The sequence below is a fragment of the Crocodylus siamensis genome, chromosome 2 (genome assembly GCF_052110815.1).
Source record: "Crocodylus siamensis isolate JL-2025a chromosome 2, ASM5211081v1, whole genome shotgun sequence".
Taxonomy (NCBI): Eukaryota; Metazoa; Chordata; order Crocodylia; family Crocodylidae; genus Crocodylus; species Crocodylus siamensis.
Genome location: NC_143396.1, coordinates 205,825,751 through 205,847,967, shown reverse-complemented (window position 1 = coordinate 205,847,967; position 22,217 = coordinate 205,825,751). Strand labels below are relative to the sequence as shown.

Here is a 22,217-nt window from a genome sequence, read left to right as displayed (position 1 = left end):
CTCACAAGCCGGCCACTTGTGAAGGTCTCTCCGCCACTGTTGTCTCCCAGCGTACCCCCACCCTTGCATGCTCGAGTTCGATCCAACTAGTGATTCGTCTGCCTAACAGCTTATCGACTGGTTTTGCAGCTGTTGTTTTGTAACCAAGCTCGACCTGCGCTACACCGTTCTCTGGTAGCGTAAGTAAAAATAAAACGTCTCTTTTCCGCAACCATACCAATACAAGCCGCCTGACTCTCCCCTGCTAGCCCCCACCTGCTTGATTGTGTCAGCCCAGACTGTGAGCAACCAACTTGGTCCCCACAAGTTTGTCCAACAGCTCTCCTAACTATACAGTGAGTCCGATAAGAGAGATCACAAAAAGCCTTGCCTGTTAAGCATTTCCTAGACCATCCTGGCTAGAACAGCAATCCAACGCTACAGAAATATTCCGTGATACAAGTCTTACAGAAGATGACATGTGAGGATTGATCATAATCTGATCTATAATCATTCTAGAAGCCGTGTTTCTTGGCAGATAAACATTTTTTTATTTCTCTGGATTACTCTGCACTGGTCTGTACCTGTAGAGAGTGAACCAGGAAAGCCAAAGCTGCAACCAAACTCCATCTGGCTACACCTATCAGGGACAATAAAAAGTCCTTTTTTAGATGTGTGGGGAGTTGGAAGAAAAGCAAGGGTAACATTGGACCCTGGCTAAACCAAATGGGACAACTGACAACTGACACCCAGGAAAAAAGCTAACTTGCTTAATGGGTACTTGGTGTCAGTTTTTCATCAACCCAAAGGGACTACCTTGCCTAGTAAGATGTGAGATGGCCAGGGTGAGGGTAAATTTATACCCAGCATCAGTGTAGACCTTGTAAAGGAACACCCCAAGATGCTGGACACCTTCAAGTCATCAGGTCCTGACACACTGCACCCTAGAGTACTTAAGAAGCTGGCAGGAGTCATAGCTCAGCCACTGGCAAATATTTTTGAAAACTCCTACCACTCAGGTGAAGTACCTGAAGATTGGAAGAAGACCAATGTGGTGCCCATATTCAAGGAAGGGAGGAACGTAGACCCAGGGAACTAGAGGCCAATCAACTTGACCTCAATCCCTGGAAAGATCCTAGAAAAAATCATCAGAGACCATTCTTGACAAGCTGGCTGATAGCAACTTCCTGAGTTGCTATCAGTGATCTGGATATGGGTGTGGAATGCCCGCTGTCCAAATTCACTGACAACACCAAGTTGTGGGGAGAGGTGGGCATGCTGGAGGGGAGGGACAGAATCCAGCTAGATCTAGACAAATTACAGAAGTGGGCAGATGAAAATAGGATGGAATTCAACACAGACAAATGCAGAGTGCTGCATCTAGCGAGAAGGAATCAGCAACACACCTACAGGCTGGGGAACACCCTTCTTGTCAACACAGTGGCAGAAAGGGATCTTGGAGTCATTGTTGACTCCAGGATGAACATGAGCTGCCAATGTAAGGAAGTTGTCAGTACAGCTAACCGCACCTTGTCATGCATCTACAGATGTATTACAAGCAGCTCCAGGGAAGTGATCTTTCGCCTCCATGCGGCATTGGTCAGGCCACAGTTGGAGTACTGCATCCAGTTCTGGGTGCTGCACTTCAAGAGGGATGTGACTAGCATTGAGAGGGTCCAGAGGAGGGCCACTCACATGGTCAAAGGGCAGTGGGGCTAAAGGGCCTGCACCTATTCAGCCTCCACAAGAGAAGGCTGAGAGGGGATCTGATGGTCATTTACAAACTCACCAGGAGGGATCAGCAAGAATTAGGTGGGCTCTGTTTCCCCAGGCACCACCCGGGGTTACTAGGAATAATGGTGACAAACTGTTAGAGAGAAAGTTCAGGCTGGACATCAGAAGACATTATTCTACAGTTAGGGCTGCCAGGCTCTGGAATGGGATCCGAAGTGAGGTGGTGCTCTCTCCTATCTTGGGGGTCTTCAAGAGGAGGCTGGACAGATATTTGGCTCGGGTGATAGGACCCTGGCACCTGTTCCTGCCTGGGGCAGGGGGTAAGACCTGATGATCTGTTTAGGGCCCTTCCGACCCTAAGTACTATGATACTATGAAGGATGGCCAGCATGGGTTTGTTGCAGGTAGGTCTTGCCTGACTAATCTCATCTCCATTTATGACCAGTTGACCTATCACCTGGACAAGGGAGAAGAGATTGATGTCATATATCTGGACTTTAAAAAAGCCTTTGATCTGGTGTCCCATGATCTCCTCCTGGAAAAAAGTGGCCAACCATGACCTCAGCTACATCACAGTCCAATGGCTGGGGAATTGGTTCTGAAGCCAGTCTCAGAGAGTGCTGGTTGATGGAAATGAATGATGGTGCTCCCTAACCAGTGGTGTCCCCCAAGGCTCCGTCCTTGGACCTGTTCTCTTTAATGTCTTTATGAACAACATGGATACTGATGTCAGAAGTGGACTGGCCAAGTTTGCTAATGACATCAAACTTTGGGGCAGAGCATCCACGCCTGAGGATAGGTTGGTGATCCAGGCTGACTTGGATAGGCTGAAAAAGTGGGCAGATACAAACCTGATGGCGTTCAATACCAACAGATGTAAGGTACTCCACCCTGCAGCATGCTTATAGGCTCAGCAGTACTATGCTTGCTAGCACCAAGGCTGAAAGAGACTTGAGGGTCATGATTGGCCACAAGAGAAACATGAACCACTAATGTGATGTCGCAGCCGGTAAAGCAAACCAAACTCTGGCTTGCATCCATAGATGCTTCTCAAGTAAATCTCAGGATGTCATCCTCCTGATGTACTTGGCCTTGGTAAGGCTGCAGGTGGAGTAATGTATCCAATTCTGGGCTTCACAATTCAGGAAGGTTGTGGAGAAGCTTGAGAGAGTCCAGAGGAGAGCCACACACATGATCAGAGGACAGGAGAATAGGCCTTATGAAGAGAAGCTGAGAACCATGGGACTCTTCAGCCTGGAAGAGCGTAGGTTCAGTGGGGACCTGGTGGCTGCCTATAAGTACACCAGGGGTGTGCATCAGGATCTGGGGGAATGTTTGTTCACCAGAGCACCCCAAGGGATGACAAGGACCAAGAGTCACAAACTCCTCCAAAACCATTTTAGTCTGGACTTAAGGAAAAGCTTCTTTTCTGTCCGAGCCCCCAAGGCCTGGAATAGGCTCCCTCCAGAGGTGGTGCAAGCATCTGCTTTGGACTCTTTTAAGAAGGGTTTGGATGCTTATCTTGCTGGGATCCTTTGACTCTAGCTGACTTCCTGCACTTGAGGCAGGGGGCTGGACTCAGTGATCTCCCAAGGTCCCTTCCAGCCCTAATATCTAAGAAATCTATGTAATCTTTCCTATATTTATTTGCTTCTTCATAGAACTAAAAGGTAGTTTAATGAGCAAGATAGCAATGGATTTACTTATTACTCCACTATATCATGCAATGATTTGGATTCCAGTTCTTTTTGGACACAAATCAATCCAAGATTGCGGCCATCCTGGACTATAAAAGACACTAGTTCATTATTTCACAGGAAATGTTGTTGAAGATCAATGGCAAGATTATTATTTCTAGCAACATAATATAGACTATAATATAGACTATCTAGTCAGAGAGTCACAATCACATATGTTGAGTTAAACCCATCCATGAGCAGGAGAAAAATTCAGCAATACAGCAAGTCCCAACACTGAATGCAAGTTAGAGCATCTAAAGGATTGCATGAAATTGTGACACCCCATAATAGTTCTTCAGGGGTCATTCCACTCGTGAAGATTCTAGAGCACAAGTCTGCCGTTCTAGCAACACAAAGAAACCTGGGGTAGGATATATTTAAGATAGATGATAGTGACAGTATTAACCCTCCATAATCAATGATACCTTGCTTATAAATCAATATTATAACATTTTACCTTTATTATGAACTTTCTTACCTATGTATTGCACAAAGATATTAAGAGTATGTTAAGTTCACAAAGTAAATCACTCAGAATAAATATTGAGGAAGTCTTCAGCAAGGCCTAGCCTCACTGTCACCAGTGACCCTCCACTTTCCACACATAAACCCCTGAACCAGAACAGGAACTGTCTTGGAAACAAGGTAACCTGATCCAAGACTTCTCTGTGGCTCCTACTGGCTTACTTCTTGGCTTTGCCCTCAGACTTCACTCATGAACTGATCTCCTGGCTTTGTGACCTGCTGGCATAGGCTGCAGATACTAATGCTCCCTGATTTTGAGAAAGTTTGGGTTCAGCTGAATGTCAAAGCCAGGGGTATCAGAGTATGACTCAGGGGCCAGATGTGGCTCTTATTGCCACTTCATCCAGCCCCCACTGTTGCCCCTGGGTCTGAGTTGACCCACAAACTACTGCACCAGCACTTCACGCAGGGTCTGGGACACGCACAAAATGTGGCACCTACTCCAGCCAGTCTAGGGTCCATGCTACACATGCCTCCCCCTCCGGGATTGTGCTGCACATGGTATGTGCTGTGCTTTGGGACTCATGCTGCTTGCAGCACCCGACCCAGCCATGGGTCCAGGACACATGCCATGTATGGCTTCTGCTCCAGCCAACTGGGGACCCATGCTGCACATAGATAACATGTGCAGTGCAGTCTCAGAACAGCCATGAAGGGTCACTATGTGTGGTGCAGGCTCAAAAAAGCTGTGGGGACATGCCTTGTATAGCACAGTCCCAGATGTCATCCATAGTGCAGATCCTGGACCAGCTGGAGTGGGCACCATATGTGATGGATCCAGTGTAGTAGGGGCAGGGGTTTCTATGGGCCGGATCTGGCCCATGGACCAACCCCACACCACTCATCTGGTCTCTAGGCCAGATGAGTTTAACACCCCTACCAGGCCAAATGTTTGCTATGCAAGCATATCTCTAAATAATGGCCATGTTCTTTCTGAAATCTGCCTGAATAATGGTAAAGTTTCTCTGGTAATGTTTTTTAGAATCATCTTCATTTTGAGTAGATTTATTTTCCTAAACAGAATATTCCATCAAAGGCATGATTCAAACTAAACATGGAAAATCTGTCAATAATATGGAAAAGAAACCTTTAAAAGAAATCAGTTAGAGATATTTAAAACATTTTTGTCCAAGCAGATGTCTGAACTTTCTACAACTGTTAACTGACCCTAAACAGTGAGCTGAAATAGCATTCATAAAAGCACCTGTTTGAAACTTTGTAACATTTTATTTACAACTTGTGTTTCAAAATTGTCTGCAATATGTGCTTCCTGGCCAGCACTGGTGGCTGTATAGGTTCTGTATTTTATATATGCATTTAATAAATATTTTAGAGCAGTATTCCTCAACTTTCCTACCTGGTGGGCTAGATGAGTGGCACAGGGCAAGTCTATGAGCTAGATTCTGTGCATGGGGTTGGTCCCCATGCACCAGATTTGTCATGGTGGCCCATCCCCATGTGTTGGCCTGTCCCCACAAATGTCCCAACCCTGCATGCCAGATTTGGCTCAGAGCCAATACACTAGCCCCACCATGTGCTCTTGCAGTCTAGAGCATGGCCATGTCATCTGACTCGTAGGGCTCCCCATGGGTCTACAAATTTAGAAACAGGAAGTGGCAATCAATACTGTTGCTGTTTCCCCACTACCAAATTTCCATGGGGAAACCCATGGTCAAATGATATTGGTTTGAGAATTGGAACTAGCCTGAGGACCAGGGATTGAGCAACACTGTCCTAGATGGTTATATCCTGTAGAAATCCCATTTCTTCTTGAACCTGATATATAGTTTAAATATGTATGCTACTTCCTTGCAGAGGGAATGTATAAAATGGGTCTGGTCCATCTCCATTTTAGTTGATGGCAAAACTTCTTTAATTTTAACAGAAGCAGGAGTGGCTTTGCATTAGAGTTGATCTCTTTGCTCTCATTTTAAATATCCATAGTGAGCTAGGTTTATATCATGTGGTAAGTTGAAAATATTGATGAGTCATTGTTATTATGAGTATTGGTGATGAATGTTTGCTATCTCAGACATAGAACAGTCCAGACTTGCAAAACAACCTCTAGCCCTTGAAACAGTACACCTCATTCCAAGAGTTTCCTGGTCCTTCGAAGACCCTACAAGTGTCCATCTGGCTTAAGTAATTTTTACTTTGGTTATGAGTAAACTACCAGTAAATTCTTCATTGGTTACAAGCATTGCCACGCTAAGGTGATAGTCATGGTTGGATAAAGATGAAGTAGTCAATGGGTAACCTGCTTAAAATGTTTCTCTGGGTTATTCCTTCTCCAGAGTAGAAATATCACTGAACCATTATACAAGCCAATAAGACATCTGAGTGCACGAGGTATGCCCAGGGCTGTTATCCATTTGTTGGACTTATCTCACGTAGTGTCCAGAAGAACCATAATTAACTGTATTGGCTTTTAATATATTGTAAATGGAAGTTTCCTGGTCTCTGGTTATAGCTGCTTCATTTTTACTAGCTGCAGTGTAAACAAGATTCCTCATATTGCTGTATGAAAAGGGGGCAAGGGAGAGGTTCAGAAACTTCGTTATTATTTTGGTTTAAAAATTGTGTTTAGCCAAAAAGTCTAAATCTTTTGAGTGTTCCATGTCATCCAACTGATCAGGTTTAAATTATAAATCTTTTGTTAAGACTCAGTTAAAAGCACCCTTAAGGACAACAGACATCTTAGCCGCTGAGGCTTTACTCACCAACTGAAATACCATGTATCAGAGGAGGAAAGAGAAGAAAACCCATCTGAAATTTAGCAGCTTAGAAAAACGAATGTTTATAATCAGCTTGAGAGCTCAGTGGATTTGTGAAATCGTTTGGGATTAACAGGCTATTGATTGCTAATAAAACAATATTTAGCTTTGTCTGGGGAACAGCAATGGAAAAAGGTGTGGGCACCTTGTCAAACAGGACCCATTGAGGAAGGATGATGGGTTAAGTGTGGGGGTCTGAGTGGCAGCGTGGGTGCCCGTTCTTCAAGGAGAACTTGTCAGTTGTTAGTAAGGCTAGTGAAAGGAAGGACGCCAGCGTCTGATGGCTGGGGTAGTATTGATGCAAGTTAGCTGACTAATCAGATTGAAAAAGTCCCATGGTATTTATGTCACTTTAATTTTCATCAAACAATTGGAGACGACAGCACTCTATTAAGAAGAGGTTGATCCAGAACTAAAGCTAAATAAATTAGGGTCTCAGTTTAATCAAATTATCCCTCCACTGGCCTTGGATTAACTGAGAGAGACAGCGTCGGTCTAGGGACTTTTGATTGGCTGATTTTTTTTAAAGAAGCGGATACAAAGAATGGGAGATTTAACACACACAGCTACCAGTCATAATACCTCAAACGAACACCTTTTAAAAATGCTGGAATTAATATTTATCAGGAGAATTTGCAGTTTTGTCAAGGGAAACTTCCTTTTTTAATTGTTTCTTGTTAGTGAAATGGACTAAAAATAAGGTGAAAAATCTGTACTTAGTCTGAAGTGCTAAACACCTTGGGAAGCATACACAAAAACTATCCTAATGCTGCTGGATAACTTTTTGAGGCCATTTTTTTCTCTTTCCCACCTGGTGCCTTATTTATCTTTACATTTTCTGATTAAACAAAACATGACATTGAAGAATAGGTTGAATAATATAAATATTAGCTACTTTCTGCTCTTTGAATGTTTCTTAAGCTTTACAGTCAGGATAGGTAGACTATTTTCTTAGGAGGCAGTCATCACCTTTCAAGAATAGGGCCTTAATGAAAGAAGCTGTTGTCTATGAAATGTGGTTTTAAGATTCTACTAAACGGTATCCATAAGACAACCAGCCTTTAAATTACTATCCTACCAAACTGCAAGTTCTCATAAATTTTGCATTGGGGCCGAGCAAAAGAGCCATTTGCCTAAGTTTATCCCAGTTAATTGTGAACTGCCTAAGATTGAAGTGTGATTGAATTCTCCTTCAAATTCCTTTTGAAAAATGGAAGGGATTTAAAAATAAACTGAGAGTCACTGAATTTAGTCCCTGGCCTAATTCTGATCTTTCCCCTTTTCCCCTTGTATGGCTTCCTCTTATCTGTTTTTCTCGTCTTATAGTGATCAGCCTTGTTCCTTGCTTCCAGAACTGAGACTGGCCACAAGATGATGGGATGGAGCAATGAACTGCTTATCTTTCTGTTATTACTACTAAACAGAAGAATCTGGGCAAGGACTTTCTGATGATGTGCAACACATACTAAAGCATAAGGTTCAAGGCCATTGATGTTGCTTGTACTAAAGGGCAGTCCTTCCCCAGTACACCTTTTGTTTTGCTCCTTTCTTGTGCTACAATCTATAGCTTGTTGCTCCCTTTCCCTATATAAGTCTTGGCTTTGCTCACAAAAATTAACCTAATTAGAGTTTTTAACTGAAAACATTTTTTTTGATGCACCGTCATCCAATGATATGAGTCCTTCTGCTTTGAATCAAGACTACCCTTTCAAATGCACAAAATTGGGCTTCTGTGGCCACATCTGCATGTGTGCTTCACTGCAGAGTAGACTAATTAACTGCAGAGTAAAGCATCACCATCTACACATGCAATGCTAATAGGTCATAGTAAACTAATTAACGCTGCCACCAGGGACAGTACTATGTTATGGCAGAGTGATTAACTGTGATTAAACATATGTGTAGATGCTGACCATGGACGTAAATTGTGCCAGCCCAGCCAGCGGGAGGCCAGACTCCTGCCTACCACCTCCTTCTCTGCACTTTCAGCACCCTCATACCCCAGTCAACCCCTATGTCACCTGACTCTCACCTGGAGCCAGAAACAGGGTAGGGCAGAAGCGGCCCTGGTGTAAACTGTCCCAGCCCTGATTAAATTGCTGCTGTCCTGAGTACATGTATAGATGCTGTACCTGGGAGTAGTTTACTCTGGCTCAAACTGCTCCAGAGTTTCTTGTGTCAAATGAATTGCACCCTGTTAGTACTAATTCTAAATCAAAATTTTTTTAAATTAATGGAGGTTACACTTGCAAAAAGCAGCAAAAATCAGTGAATGTACATATTTTATTTTAATACCTGGTTTCAGAGTTAATAAGGATAGCACTTCATCTCTTGTAAAGCTTGGATTCGTCTAAGCCTTATAATTTAGCTATGTAGTTTTCTCATAATTTTAGTTTGCAAAAATTTCTAAATTTGAAGGTCAAAATTTACCAGTGAATGATTTATGCAGTCCTTAGAGGTATTAAGTAGAAGAAATGGGTTGAAACTGAGCAAAGAACATCTGAAATAAATTCTTAGCAAGTTCCAGTGCTTGAAAAATTCCACAAAATGAAAAAAGCACTAGGAAATGAACTCCAAGGGACAATGCTGCACTGGCAGATGGATGAGTTAGATAAAGGGCCAAATTTAAAAAAATATTTAGATATCAAAATTGTTATTAAGTGCTTTCAAAAATTCTACAGGCATCTATCTGCAATGTTAGGTGCCTAAAATACCAGAAAATATGGCTGAATGGCTCTTATTTCTGATGTCTGCATTCTTTATTATCCAGCTATAGTGTTGCTATCTACTGCTTCCAAGAAAGTAGGTCTGTTTTACATGAATAGTTCTCTTTACATAGGTAAAAGTCCATTGCCTTCAATAAAAGTTATAGGAGACAGAATTGGTTCCATGGGGCCCAATTTTAGTGTGCTTGCCATCTACAACTAGGGTCAAATTTTTTAAACAGCCTTCACTGTGGCATGCAGATCATGTCCACATTTTCCAAAGTGTTTAGCACCAACAGTTATGATTTTGTAGTTTTGAAAAAAGTGATCTCAGCTGTAGGTGTTGAGGTCTTTTGAAAATACTTTTTATCCATTGAGTGTGACCTGTAACTCATATAAATAATACAAATTGCCCCGTCACTAAAATTTTATCATTAATTAATTAGCTTGAGTTAGAAACATACCTTTTTCATAGTAAAAACAACACCTAATATAAACTCAAATGGTGTAAAAACCTGGTGTAATCGATGGAAAAACTCCTGCTGACTTCAGCATGGCCAAGTTCTCTACAAAGCATTCTTCTTGCCTCCTGTTCTCCTTACAGTAGTTTGTCATAGAAGATGAAAAACATAAACACGTCACTGCCAATACAAGTTTATTCCCTAGCATGTTTATTGCAACGTGGGTGTGTCTACATGTGAATTTAAGCATACTTAAATTTAATGTTAAGCATTTTGTCTACATGTGCTGGAACTTGGGGCTAACTTTAGTCCCAAATTGCTCCAGTCCTGCCATGCGCCCCTCTGGATACTGGGGGAAGTGCTGGGGGAAGCTCCAGCCTCTGGACACATGGCTGCCAGCACTTGGCAGCCATCCTGAAAGCACACCCTCTGCACTGTGACATCTGGACTGACTCTTCCTGTGTCAGAGCCACTGGCAGCATGTGCCTGCTCTACTTCTGCTACAGCTGCAGTTTCCAGCCCTGGATGCCCCAGCTCCTGGTCCTAGCGTCAAGGTACAGAGCCCCTTGCCCCTCAGGCCTGCAACATCTGTTCTGCTCACCCATCACTGTTCTGACTGCTTGGCCACCTTGCACCACCTGACTTCCCCACCTACTCTGGCCGCCTGCTGGATGACTGGTACATGGCCTGCTGGGGCCCCCACCACTGCACAGCTGCTGCTGCCAACCACTACAACCATGGGCTCCAGGATGCCCCAACCGGGACCACCATCGCCCTCCTGACCCACCAGCCCACTGCCTCTGGGTCCATTGCTCCAGCCAGGACTGATGGCAGTGAATTGTGCTGCAGGTATGGAATGATGACCGGTGGATCAAATGTTCTAGATGACCCAGGTCACCTTTGAAGACCTACTGCACCAGCTCCAGTCCCAGCTGGGGTGCCAGGACATGGAATTGTGCCCCATCATTCCCACTGACACCTGCCTGCCCTGCTACCCACACTCCCCCTACCCCCTGCCCACCCCCCAGCACCACTCCAGGACATGCACATTTGCTATGGAAACCTTTATTCCCCTCACAATCTCCCCCTCAACCAACAGACCCCCTCCACTACCCTCCCCACCAACAATAAAAAACCTCCTCCCAAAATTAAAACTATGTAGAAGAATCTCAATTTTTCTCTGAGTCCCAGAGTGGGGAATGTACGGTGGAGGAACCCAGGGAAAAGAGCCTAGTGGACAGTTCTCCCATGGGTTTGAAGAGTGTGGTGAACACCAGGGGCTCCTGCAGGTGGGAGACAGTGGAGGCCCTCCTCCAAAGTCCAGGTAGGAGACTGCTGCGGGGCAACAGGTGGGACCCAGGGGCCCTGCAGTGTCAGGGCTGGAGTCCAGGTTTGGGGAGCCTGGATGTGGCCTCCACTGGCTGGCCCTGGTTGGCCAGTTGCTGCTGGAGTAGCTCCATGCAGCCCTACTCTAGGGCCTCCACCTGGGTCCAGTGCACTGCTCCTGGTCCCATGCCTCCTCCCAGGTGGTGTCCCAGGCAATGTCTTCCTCCCACCAGGCCAGATTCCATACCTCCTTCATCTGCTGCTGTGCCTGCTCCCATGCTGCCCAGTTCTCCACCACTGCCAGCAGCCACTGGAGCAGGAGGGTCCAATCCCTGGTTTGCCACAGGTGCAGCCAGCACATCAAGGTGACTCCAGTGGTGGGTGGTGGTGACCCTGCTGCAGCACTCCTGCAGAGCCCTGCAGTCTCTCCCCCGCATCCATATGCTGCTGTAGAGGCAAGAGTCTCTGTATGAGTTTGCAGCATTGTAGAGATACGATGCACTGCCCCAGCTCAGATTGGAGGTCGGCCATGCATGGGTACCCAGAGACCACGGTAAACTTTCCAGGCAGGACTTGTCCCAGGGACTGCTGAGTGTTGGTCACAGACAGCCTGCATCCTCTGTACCCTTCCCAGGGTGGGCTAGGCCAGGCTGCTGGCAACACCTGCTGCCACAGCTCCAGACCCCACTCCACACCCTTTCCCTGCAGGTCAGCTGCTCTACCATACTGCTGCCCAATCCACGGTTCCCGGGCTCAGGGTGCATGGGGCTCCTACATAACTGGGTGAGCAGCTGGCCATGCCCTCACCCTCCCCGCTTGGTGCCTCTACAGGGAGGCATCCCAGGGCCAACCCCCACCCCACACACCACCATCACTATTCCCTAAGTGTGCCCCTGCTGCGTGTGCCCTGGGTAGCATGCAATAAGCTGTTTGTGCAGGGGAGGGCTTCCCAAGCCACTATGACCTTCTGCAGCTGAACCTGCTGGTGCCCTGGGCATACCTGTGCTCCTGAGCTACAATGGAACAGAGGCAAGCCCAGACTGCCCTGCAAGATCCACAACTGCTTGGATGGCTACCTATGGCAGCACTACACATCCCTGCCCCCTGTTGCTGAGGAGGACATTGCCACCGGTATTGACACCTTCCTCAGTGTGTGAGAGGCCTGTGCCCACCCATCTGTGGGGACATGGGATGCTCAATAAAATTTTGAACTGTGTCCCACCCCTCTGCATGCTGTGGGAGGGGGTGGGGAAACTTGGGCCAGGGGTGTGTGGATGGGCCAAGTGGGGGCAGGAGTAGGGCCAAGGACTGGGAGTCCCTCCCCGAGTCCCAGAGCTGAACTTAACACATGTCTAGGGGTGGCAAGGCCAGCAGTTTGGTGCAGGGCTCCCTGTCAATGATGGCAACTGGCTGCACCCAGTATCCATGGCCTGAGGGGTGCAGCAGGCCAATGCCCGGCCATGGCCCCACCCCTAGGAAGGAGCTAGCATCCAGTGGTGGTGTGGCCAGCCACTCCTCATGGCAAAGTGTGGAGCAGGGCTGAAGGTGAGGCAGCTGCTGGGCAGGGCTACCTGAGCTGCTAGTGGATGCAGCAGCTGGGGAGGTGGGTAGGACAGGATGCTGAAGGCCTGAGGTCCCCTCCTCCACTGACACATCTGGGTGAGGGCAGACTGCCTCTGCTGGTAGCACTTACAGGGGTGCAGCCAGTCCCCTGAGGTGTCAATATATGGGTCAGCTCCTGCATGAAGGGCATGGTCTTTTGGGCATGACCAGACCAATGATTAAAGTCGGTCATGGCCACCCACTGTGCCCATAATACCCTTACCTTCATGCGGCACTGCCATGATGACCAGAAGTGACCTTACACATGCATCCCATATGATATGGCCTCATAAATATGGGTGTTCGAGCACCTACCCCACGTAAATGGCCTTTGGACATCAGCTCTTCCCCAGAGTGCCACATGGTCATGCACCTCCTCCCAGGTGTGGGCACATGGGTGGGGCCAGGACTCAATGTAGATGACATGCTGAATATTAGGCTTGTGCGAAGCAGCTAGTATTTGCTTCGGATTTGTATTCGGCCAATTCAAGGGACAGTGATTTGATTCAGTGATTCGAATTACTGTCCCAAATCAATTCAGCTGAATCTGATTCAGAGATTTGGCCACTGCCGTGTCACCTGTCAGCTCTGTGTTCCTGATGGAGCCCTGGTACCCAGCTTGCTGGACTTACAAAGGACTTTTTCTGTTTCCCCACCCCCAACACACATACCTCATCTGACCAGAACTAAGCAGAAGAAAAGTTTACTAGGCATCTCGGGCCGCACATTCCTCAGTCCCACTATGGGAGGCCTATGTAAACTTGATTGACTAAAACTTGGTTGCCAGGTTAGGGAATGCTGAGGCAAGAGACTGAGTCAGAGTGGGTATGGCAACATTTGAACAATGGTTAAGGGTTCATCACAGCATCCAGCCCATTGGAGCTCTGACCACAAATGCTGTCATACGTTTCCCAGGATGACTGGTGGAAGTCCTCCCCACAAAGTTTATGAACACTCCAATAATCTCATTAAGTCTGTTAACAGACTACAGTAAGATCTGGAAAAGTCATGCTAAGCTGAGGCTTATTCACAACAGGTAAAAATACAAAACCCTGATGCTGCAAGCACATCTAAGTCATCTGAGAAGAAACAATAAGGTATCCCATCCAATATATCTGCTATCCATAAGAATTTCAATCTGGCTTCTAAGTGTCTGGTTACTCCTTAACCTTATGTTTTTCCTGGTTATTAATCCATTTCTTGAGATGTTACAAACCAGATAACCCCTTTTCAATGGAAAAGACAATTATTTATACAATTAAAAGAATGCTTTGAAGAAGCTAAACTGAGGGTATAAAAAAAGCTGTAAAAGCAGCAAACAGTGTGCTTCAAGAGAGGAATTTCTCTGACACCATCCGCTGTTGTTCTCAAGAATCTGGACAAAACAGATCATCTCCCTTCAAGGATTGTGCTAAGAACTTTACCTATCAGCATTGGACCCTGAGTGCCTTGGACTGTTGAGATCCCAGCTCTCGCTCTCTTTCTCTTCTTCTCTCTAGGCATAGATTTCTGAACCTGAACTGTATTAGTTAAGTTTGAGCTAAGTTTCCCCAAATACTTAGTAAAACTAGGGTAGTATTGTAATTTTTTTTTTGTTTTCCTTTGCATTTCTATTATTATTAGTACCATTATACATGTCATATACTCAGCAATAAATAACTTTTATAGCCAAACTGGTAGTAACTGGGTATATTTTTCCTTCTCTACTTCTCCTTCCCCACTTGCTCTGTAGCAACGCTTCTTTTACCTAAGTCAAAGATCCCTGTGAAGCCAAGAAATACACTGGGGTCTGCTCATCAAGAGACTAACACTACCAGAACGGTTAGGGCAAAATATTGGAACATGCTGAGTTTGAAACACATAAGGGGATCAGCTTGTACAAGCCGATTGACCTAGTTTGGCTCAGATGTGCCCTAATAAACTGAATGCTGGCCCATGAGGGTGTCAGCTAGACACCCAGGTGGATTCAGAGGTATCCTGTTGATCTGTGTGCTTGTGTCTGACTGCATTTTATTTTTACCTTAATGAACTGATTCCTGGCATATGAGGGTGTCAGCCTGTCCATTCTGATCAACCAGCTGGGTCAGGCATGTCACATTAATCTGTGTGTGTTTGTGTGTATGACTGATTTGGTGACTGGAGGAACCCAGCCCCAGTGAAACTGAGTCCTGCAAGATAGCTCCACTGGGGGGTGAGGACTTGCAGAAGGGAGATATACAGCTCCGTATAGAAACAAAAGTAATACAAGCACCACATTGATAGAATTACAAAGACCCTAGAAAAGTATCCCTAATAAATGAGCGCACCCCAAAGTGATGGGCAAATCTGGTAACAGCCAAATCGTCTGAATCTCTGAATCAAACAGACCCCACCCCACACCCACTCTCCCAGCCCTGTCAATAGCTGCACCGCTCAGCCCTAGAGTCCCAGCACTTTTTTTTTTAAAGCCCCACACTCACTGGCTGCTTCCAGGTGGGGGGGGGGGGCTTCCCTGCTGCCCCACACTGCATGGTGGGCTCTGCCACAAGCCCCCAGAATCCCTGATGGCTGCTGCAGCATCTGGTGGGTGCAGGGCTTTTTTTTTTTTTGAAAGAGCCAGGATGCTGGGGCTGGGTAGGGCAGCCATTGATGGGGCTGGGAGAGTGGGCAGGGGTCGGGAGGCTCTCAGTGGGTCTGGGGGGGTAGTCAGGGAATGGGGCCTGGCTGGGTATCACCCATGGTCCCCTCCCTCCTCCTCCAGCCCCCCCACCCCATCCCCTACTTACCGGCATGGAGTCCAGGTCCAGCTTCTTGCAGTGGTGAGTGGGGACTGCTTGAATCTGTGAATCTTTCCAAAGCTCTCCAAATCTTTTTCGAATTGATTCAGAGAGCTTCAAATTGATTTGGACTTTTTTATTGGTCTCCTGATTCACTTCAGATTTGGAGATTCAGCTGCTGAAATAGGCTGAATCTCCTCTGAATCAAATCAGCACTTAAAGTTTCATACAGCCCTACTGAATATGCTCCCCATGGCAGCTGTCTGGGCCCCCGCACGGCTGTCCCTGCGATGCTGGCCCTGGACAGCTGCAAGCAGCACCCTGGACAGGGGCATGGGGCATGTAAGCTGTGCCACAGAAGTGCTTCACCATAGTGCCTGTAAAGAGACAGAGCTGGGGGTGAGGAGCAACAGGGTGCTGGCCTGGCTGCCATAGACAGCAGGGCCAGCAGCCTTTGGGGCGGAATCTCAGGGCTGGACAAGGGATGCAGCAGGCTGCAGCCCTTTGCAACATTCGCCTGTGGCCAATGAGCAGCTAAGGGACAGGACAGGCAAAGGCTTCCTGGGTCCTGTCCAGGTGGGCAAATGGGGTGTGGTGGGCTCCTGCAAACAGCACTGGCTCATTCAGGCTCCCTGAGCTGTGTGCCCCAAAGCACAAAATGGCTGGAGGCTTTTATAGCCTGCAGCTAGGGACTGCTAGGGAACAGCTCAGCTCTGAAGGAGGAGAGGCGGACAGCCAGGAGCCCTGAGGCTGGGCTCTGGCCATTCCCAGGTGGCTGGGCAGACCCAGCACTAAAGTCCCTTTGTTCACCTAAATTTGATACTTGCTTTATGCAGGTATCAAATTTAGGCACGATTAATCTAAATTTGCCATTTTTAAGGGGCATTAAGGGTGTGCACATGTAGATATTCATCTTTAATGTGCCTTACATTGGGCTAATGTGCATTAAATGCACAGGTATAGACATGCCCTATTTTGCCTGAATCTGCTTTGGTAAATAGTAATCATTTTGGAACTGATGCTTAAGATGAGTTACATTTCAAAGTCTCTGAATATTTTTGTTTAATATTAGGTATAACCTAGATGATAGCCTGGTTCTTAGCATACTTTCCTAGAAGCTGAGAGAAGTGGGTTTGAACTTTCTCAGGTAAGAGAAATGAACCAATGTCTCTAACTTGCTATACAAGTGATTTAACTACCAGATTGTTTTGAAGAAGGCAAGCACCAAAATTACTTGCTTCTCCGCACGTGAAAGTAGTTCTGACGTCTTTGTCTTGTGCTGAGCTTGATTAAATCTTCAGATGACACAAAAGACTGGCTGAGTGGTAAATATGGGAAATGGCTGTAAGGAGCTTGGTAAACCAAGTACTAACAAAATGTAAATATTTCCATATAGCCAGATATGTAAACTCACACATGTAGGCTTAATAAATGCAGACTATGCTTACTTTATGGTGGGGTCTATCTTGGGAAGCATTGACTTTAACAAAGATCTGAAGGTAATGTTGTTTAATCAGTCAAAAATGAGCTCTTAGCACAGCATCCTGGTCATAAGAACAGATGGAATCATTGGATGTATAAACAGGATAATCTTGAAGGAATGCTATATTACCTATTTGGCATAATAGATTTAACAATTTTCAAGTGATACCAAGCTGTGATGGTGCAGCTGTGTTATAGCTACATGACTGTGGTAATATGAGTAGCCCAAAACTACTCCAACATCAACTTTGCTTCATTCCTTGACAAATTTAGGGCAGTTTAGCTAACTCGTATCATTAGAGGATAATGCAGATGTGACAGATCAAGGGTTGGCAGCATACTGCCCATGGATTAGTATCAACTCTGTAAGTGATTTTGTCTGACTATCAAAGCTAGGACACCAGTGTCAAGTCTGTGTTCCAGGAATTAGTGGCAATTCAGCTGTGTAGAAAGGGGAAACAGTGGGGTCACGCTGGAGGAAGCAACCTACCTTTGGATAGTTTTTTTAATTTGGCCTGCCACTCCAAAAAGATTTCCAGTCCCTGAGTTAGACTGCAAGAGCCGATATGCACTCCAGAGCAGCAGTTTCCATACCCCTTATAAAGTGGCTAAAGAGCAAGGTGATCCATGGCCTATGTCTACTTGGGGTGTCTACAATTCAAGGAAGTGTTTAAAAATTAGAAAGGGATCAACATAGGAATGAATTACAGTGAAAAACTCATGTCGTTAATTATTTTCACCAATTCTCAACTCTGAATTCCTATTTCAGTGCTGTAAAACTTCATTAGTTCTAATTTGTATAGATAAACTTTTCCAAAACAGGTATATTTTAAAGATTTTGCACTGAGTTGCATCTATATTCACAGCTCCTGTCATCATTCTATTAATGTATTGCTGTCAAATATGTCAGTATTTGATTATACTAAAACAGTAAAGATGTAATAAAGGACAGTCCCAGACCCTGAAAGTTTACAGTCTTGATTCAAGATGTACAGAGGTTGTTGGCTTGTATGATTTGTTGGCTTGTATGATTTGTATTTTTTGGAAATTGTTAAAGGAGGCAGATAAGGAGATCAGTAATGGTAAGGAATAGGGACTAAAACCAAAGGCTCAGATATATTTTGCTTTCAAAGTTGAAAATTCTTTTGTCAGGATTGCAAATGTGTAGCCTTAGTACTTAAAGAAAGAAAGAATGCAAAGAGCTTATTTACAGGCCTTATTTAAGATGGTTTGTTTTGGTTTGGGAAGGGAGGATTTTTTTTTTTTATAAAACAAGAGCAGTTAAATTCTTTTACAATTAAAAAGTTTAACTGCAGCACTTTAGTTAGACATGCAGTTGTGTATGTGTGTGTATGTCTACACAAGTACATCCATGCACACGTGCACACAGACACACAAACACACCCAGAGCTGTACTACATTTAGGCCTTTGTGCTTGTTTAAGAGTAAATAGAAAAAGGTTACTAAAGTCTTTTTAATCTAATTTTCTCCCTCTTTTCTTTTTTTTGTTTCTTTAAAAAAAAAGACTTACCACTATTTTATTCATTAAGGGAAGTTACACTTATTAAATGGCTTGCTTGAAAATATCTAGATTGCCTCTTGCATTATTTCTACTAAAGCATTAATCTTTGCTTGTTTCAATCATAGCAGGAGCTACGGTGAACAGTGCAGTAATTCCAAGTGACAAGAAGGTGGAGCTAGTAAAAAGCAGGAATATACGCATGCTTGGAAATCAAGATGAAACAAAGACTACACAACAAAACGATGCAATGCTTTTGATACCATGTACTTTAGCTCCTTCCTAGCAGCCTCCATGATTTTATGTGCTTGGTTTTAGAAAAAGCTTTCAATGCAGTAAAAAATTGTTAAATATTTGAGGTTTCTTCTCCATGCTCCAGGATTATGAAATAGTAATCCATTACATTGTAAATCTTGCTGTACCATGCAAATCCATTTATAAGGATTATGAGATTGTAACAGAGATGATTGTTTTTTGAGATGTACTGAATGTAAATTATATACTTTTGGGGCAGAATTTAATAGAATTGTCATCCAATTTATTATATGCACTCATCCAATTGAAAAAGTGCTTTGCATCTATTAAAAGTTTTAATTTTTGCAATAATAAAAAAGGAAATTCAGTTACAAGACAGTGTGGCACATTCAGTCTATTATTCTCAGAGAGAACAGAACAATAGCAAAGGGTGTGCAATGGAGCAAAGACTATGCAATCAATGACCCCTTGCCCCTTCATTGGAGAAGAGTATTTCAGTATAACACAAAGAAACTGCTGTTTCTAGTTCTGCTAGTATCACCAAGAAACTGTTTAGAGAATGGTTCTTGTTGAATCTGTTGCTGTGATTATATATTATTGAGTGTAGGGAAAAAGTAATATATTGGATACATTATGCCACTTCTGTGTCTTGCACTGTTTGGTGAGTGAAGCAGAATGCTCAGGATTCATGTATAGATCAATTAACAAGAAAAGATAAAGGTTTTCAAAGCATTCCCTCTGACAGTTAATCTCAGAAATTCATTATTACACAGTATATTGAAACAAACCTAGAAATAAACCCTTATCAGAAACAAGTGAAAACAGTGTTTGAAAGCTGAGTATGAATTTGACATTGGCCCAAAGACAAACTACTAACTTAAATTGCTATGGTTTTCAGCCATATATTTTGTTTTTAAATTTTAATTCTCAGAGAGAAACCTGTGGTTTTGTTGGTAAATTTAAGAGGGACTAATTTTCTGGCTCTAGTTCAGATATTGCCAGAATTTTGAGTTCATGTTATTTTTTTCCTCAAAATAGCACACGTGAAGATATCCCTACTATTTTGGACTGGAAACTCACCTGGATTTAAATCCAGCTACTCATTTAATTTATCCATGTATAACATGCTCCTATTGCTGTTGTATTTGAGCACTTCTGTTGCTGGGAAAGGTGTAGGAGACAACAGGGAGAAAACTAGGTTTTGGAGAAGAAATTAGAACTCCATGGCTAAGTAGGATAGTCAAAAAGCCAGAGGCTGAATTGATTCAATCTTCACAGGTTAGTCTAAGCTGCATAAACTGAACTGATAAGCAAGTGAACAGACATTCACTTTTGATTCTGGAAATGCAGCCACATGCCTGCAGTGGCTCATGCCAGAAATCAGGTGGAGTGGGAGGTGGGAAGGGGAGGGCTCTAGAGCATGCTTCCCTGTTGGACTGGAGCAGACTGTTTGGGCCAAGGCTAGCCCACCCACCCTGCAAGGAGGGATTTGTAGTGGAGGTACAAAGCATGCTGGGATGCTGGGGTACTGTGAGTTAACTTTAATCTGGTGGGATCTGGGACAGAAATTCAATAAACCGATTTAAACTATATCAGTAAGCCTTAAACTAGATCCATCCACGTTTATCTTAAACCGTTATAGGAATTTTGAAAGTGGTCTATGTATGCTGAATTTCTGGGCTATGGACAGACATTCAAAAAGCTGGAGCCTTAATTGATTCAACCTTTGCAGGTTAATGTAAGCTGCAGAGAGCGAACTGGTTTGTAACAAAACAGACATGTGGGCCCATGCCTACAGTTGCCCAGGCTAGAAGCCAGAGGTGCTAGAGTGTACCCTCAGCTGCAGGGAAGCTATGTTGCGGGGGAGCATGGCTGATCTGAGCTGCACTAACCAGGGAGGGGTTTAATTCCTCCCTCCCTGTCCCATCGGCAGATACCCAAGCCGGGTCTGCCGGTTGCTCCCCACTCCTGCTGCAGCAGTGGGCACTATGGCCCCTGAGGCAGAGGGGCCAGGGAGGGCAGTTAGTTTTCCCCTCTACCCGCACTAGCAGCCAGGTCTGCCCTCCCCTCGTCACTGCTGTGTTTGCTTCCTGTGGTGAAATAGGCCCCTGCTGTTTCATCCCCGGGATGACAGAGGGAAGGGGAATAACTCCGTCCCTGCCCCCTCCCCCCAAGGGGCCCTACAGGCTTTCTGTGCCCCAACTGAGCCACTGCAGCAAGAGGGGACAGGACCCTTGGTGGAAGCAGCAACCTGTCATAATGTCTAGCAGTGCAAGCCCCTTCCTGGCAGGGAGGCCCCACTGCAGGCCAGGCAGAGCTGCAGCAGGCTGCATGTGGGAGCACCAGGGCCTGGAGGGTCCCCCCCACCCAGCATTGCCACTGCAGATGCTTTCCTAACCCCACAGCGCACCCCCTCCCTCACCAGGAAGGGGCTTCTGCCCCCTCACTGTTGTTTCTCCCTCACTGCTCCAGCGGCCTGCCACTGTGGGCACAGCCAGATGTGGCAGGCTGGGCAGGTCTGGACTGTGGAGGGGCTTTGTCTAGCCCCCAGAGGGTCCCTCAGTCCTGCTGAGCTGAGGCACCACTCCCTGGGCACGCAGAGGAGCTGGGACTGCTCCACATCAGGACTGCCTTTCTCAGCAGCCCAGCTGCAGCAGCTTCTGTGCTGCTGCCACTGGCCCCAGCCACATGGTACAGGCAGGGACCAGCACACACAGCCCTGACCCTGCATGCCCAGCACCAGCTCCAGGCTCCCCCAATCAGGCTCAGCAGCAGCAGCAGGGGAGAAATGGCTGCTTAACATGAGGGGAAAAGCCCCTCCTTATCCCACTGCCAGTGCTTCCAGGTGTAGCTGCCTGGAGCCAGCACTGGGCTGTCTTGCGTCCCTATCACATCACCACTGCCTCTGGGCTGTCCCACGGCGCAGTCCAGCATCAGCTCCAGGCAGATGCTGGCAGCGGGAGGGGCTGCTTTCCCTGTTCTGAGCAGCCATTTCTTTCCCCGTTGTCACTGCTCAGCCCAGATGTAGGAGCCTGGAACCAGTGCAGGGCATGCGAGGTCAGGGCTGCACACACTGTTCCCTGCCTGTACCGCAGGGCTGGGGCTGGGGCTGGGACTGGTGCCAGTGGCAGCAGCAAAGGAGCTGCAGCAGCTGGCCTGATGAGAAAGGCAGACTCGCCATGGAGCAGCCCCAGCCTCATTGCATGCCCAGGAAATGGCACCTTGGCCCCACGGGAGTGAAGGACTCACTGGGGGGTAGACAAAGGCCAGATGCACCTAGCCCATGGCATCTGGCTGTGCACCCGGCTGGCCACTGGAGCGTTTAGGATGAAACTACCATGATGGGACAGGAACCCCTTC

At 45.8% G+C, this 22,217-nt stretch overlaps 1 long non-coding RNA gene across 1 annotated transcript in view; it reads left to right on the top strand.

Annotated features, from left to right (window-relative positions):
* LOC149871620 (uncharacterized) overlaps window positions 1-19,104 on the top strand; it is a 173,650-nt gene extending 154,546 nt beyond the window's left edge. Inside the window, exon 3 of the long non-coding RNA XR_016440544.1 lies at window positions 18,731-19,104. This is a non-coding gene — a long non-coding RNA (uncharacterized LOC149871620). The remainder of the gene's footprint in view (window positions 1-18,730) is intronic.
* Window positions 19,105-22,217: the final 3,113 nt, after the last annotated feature.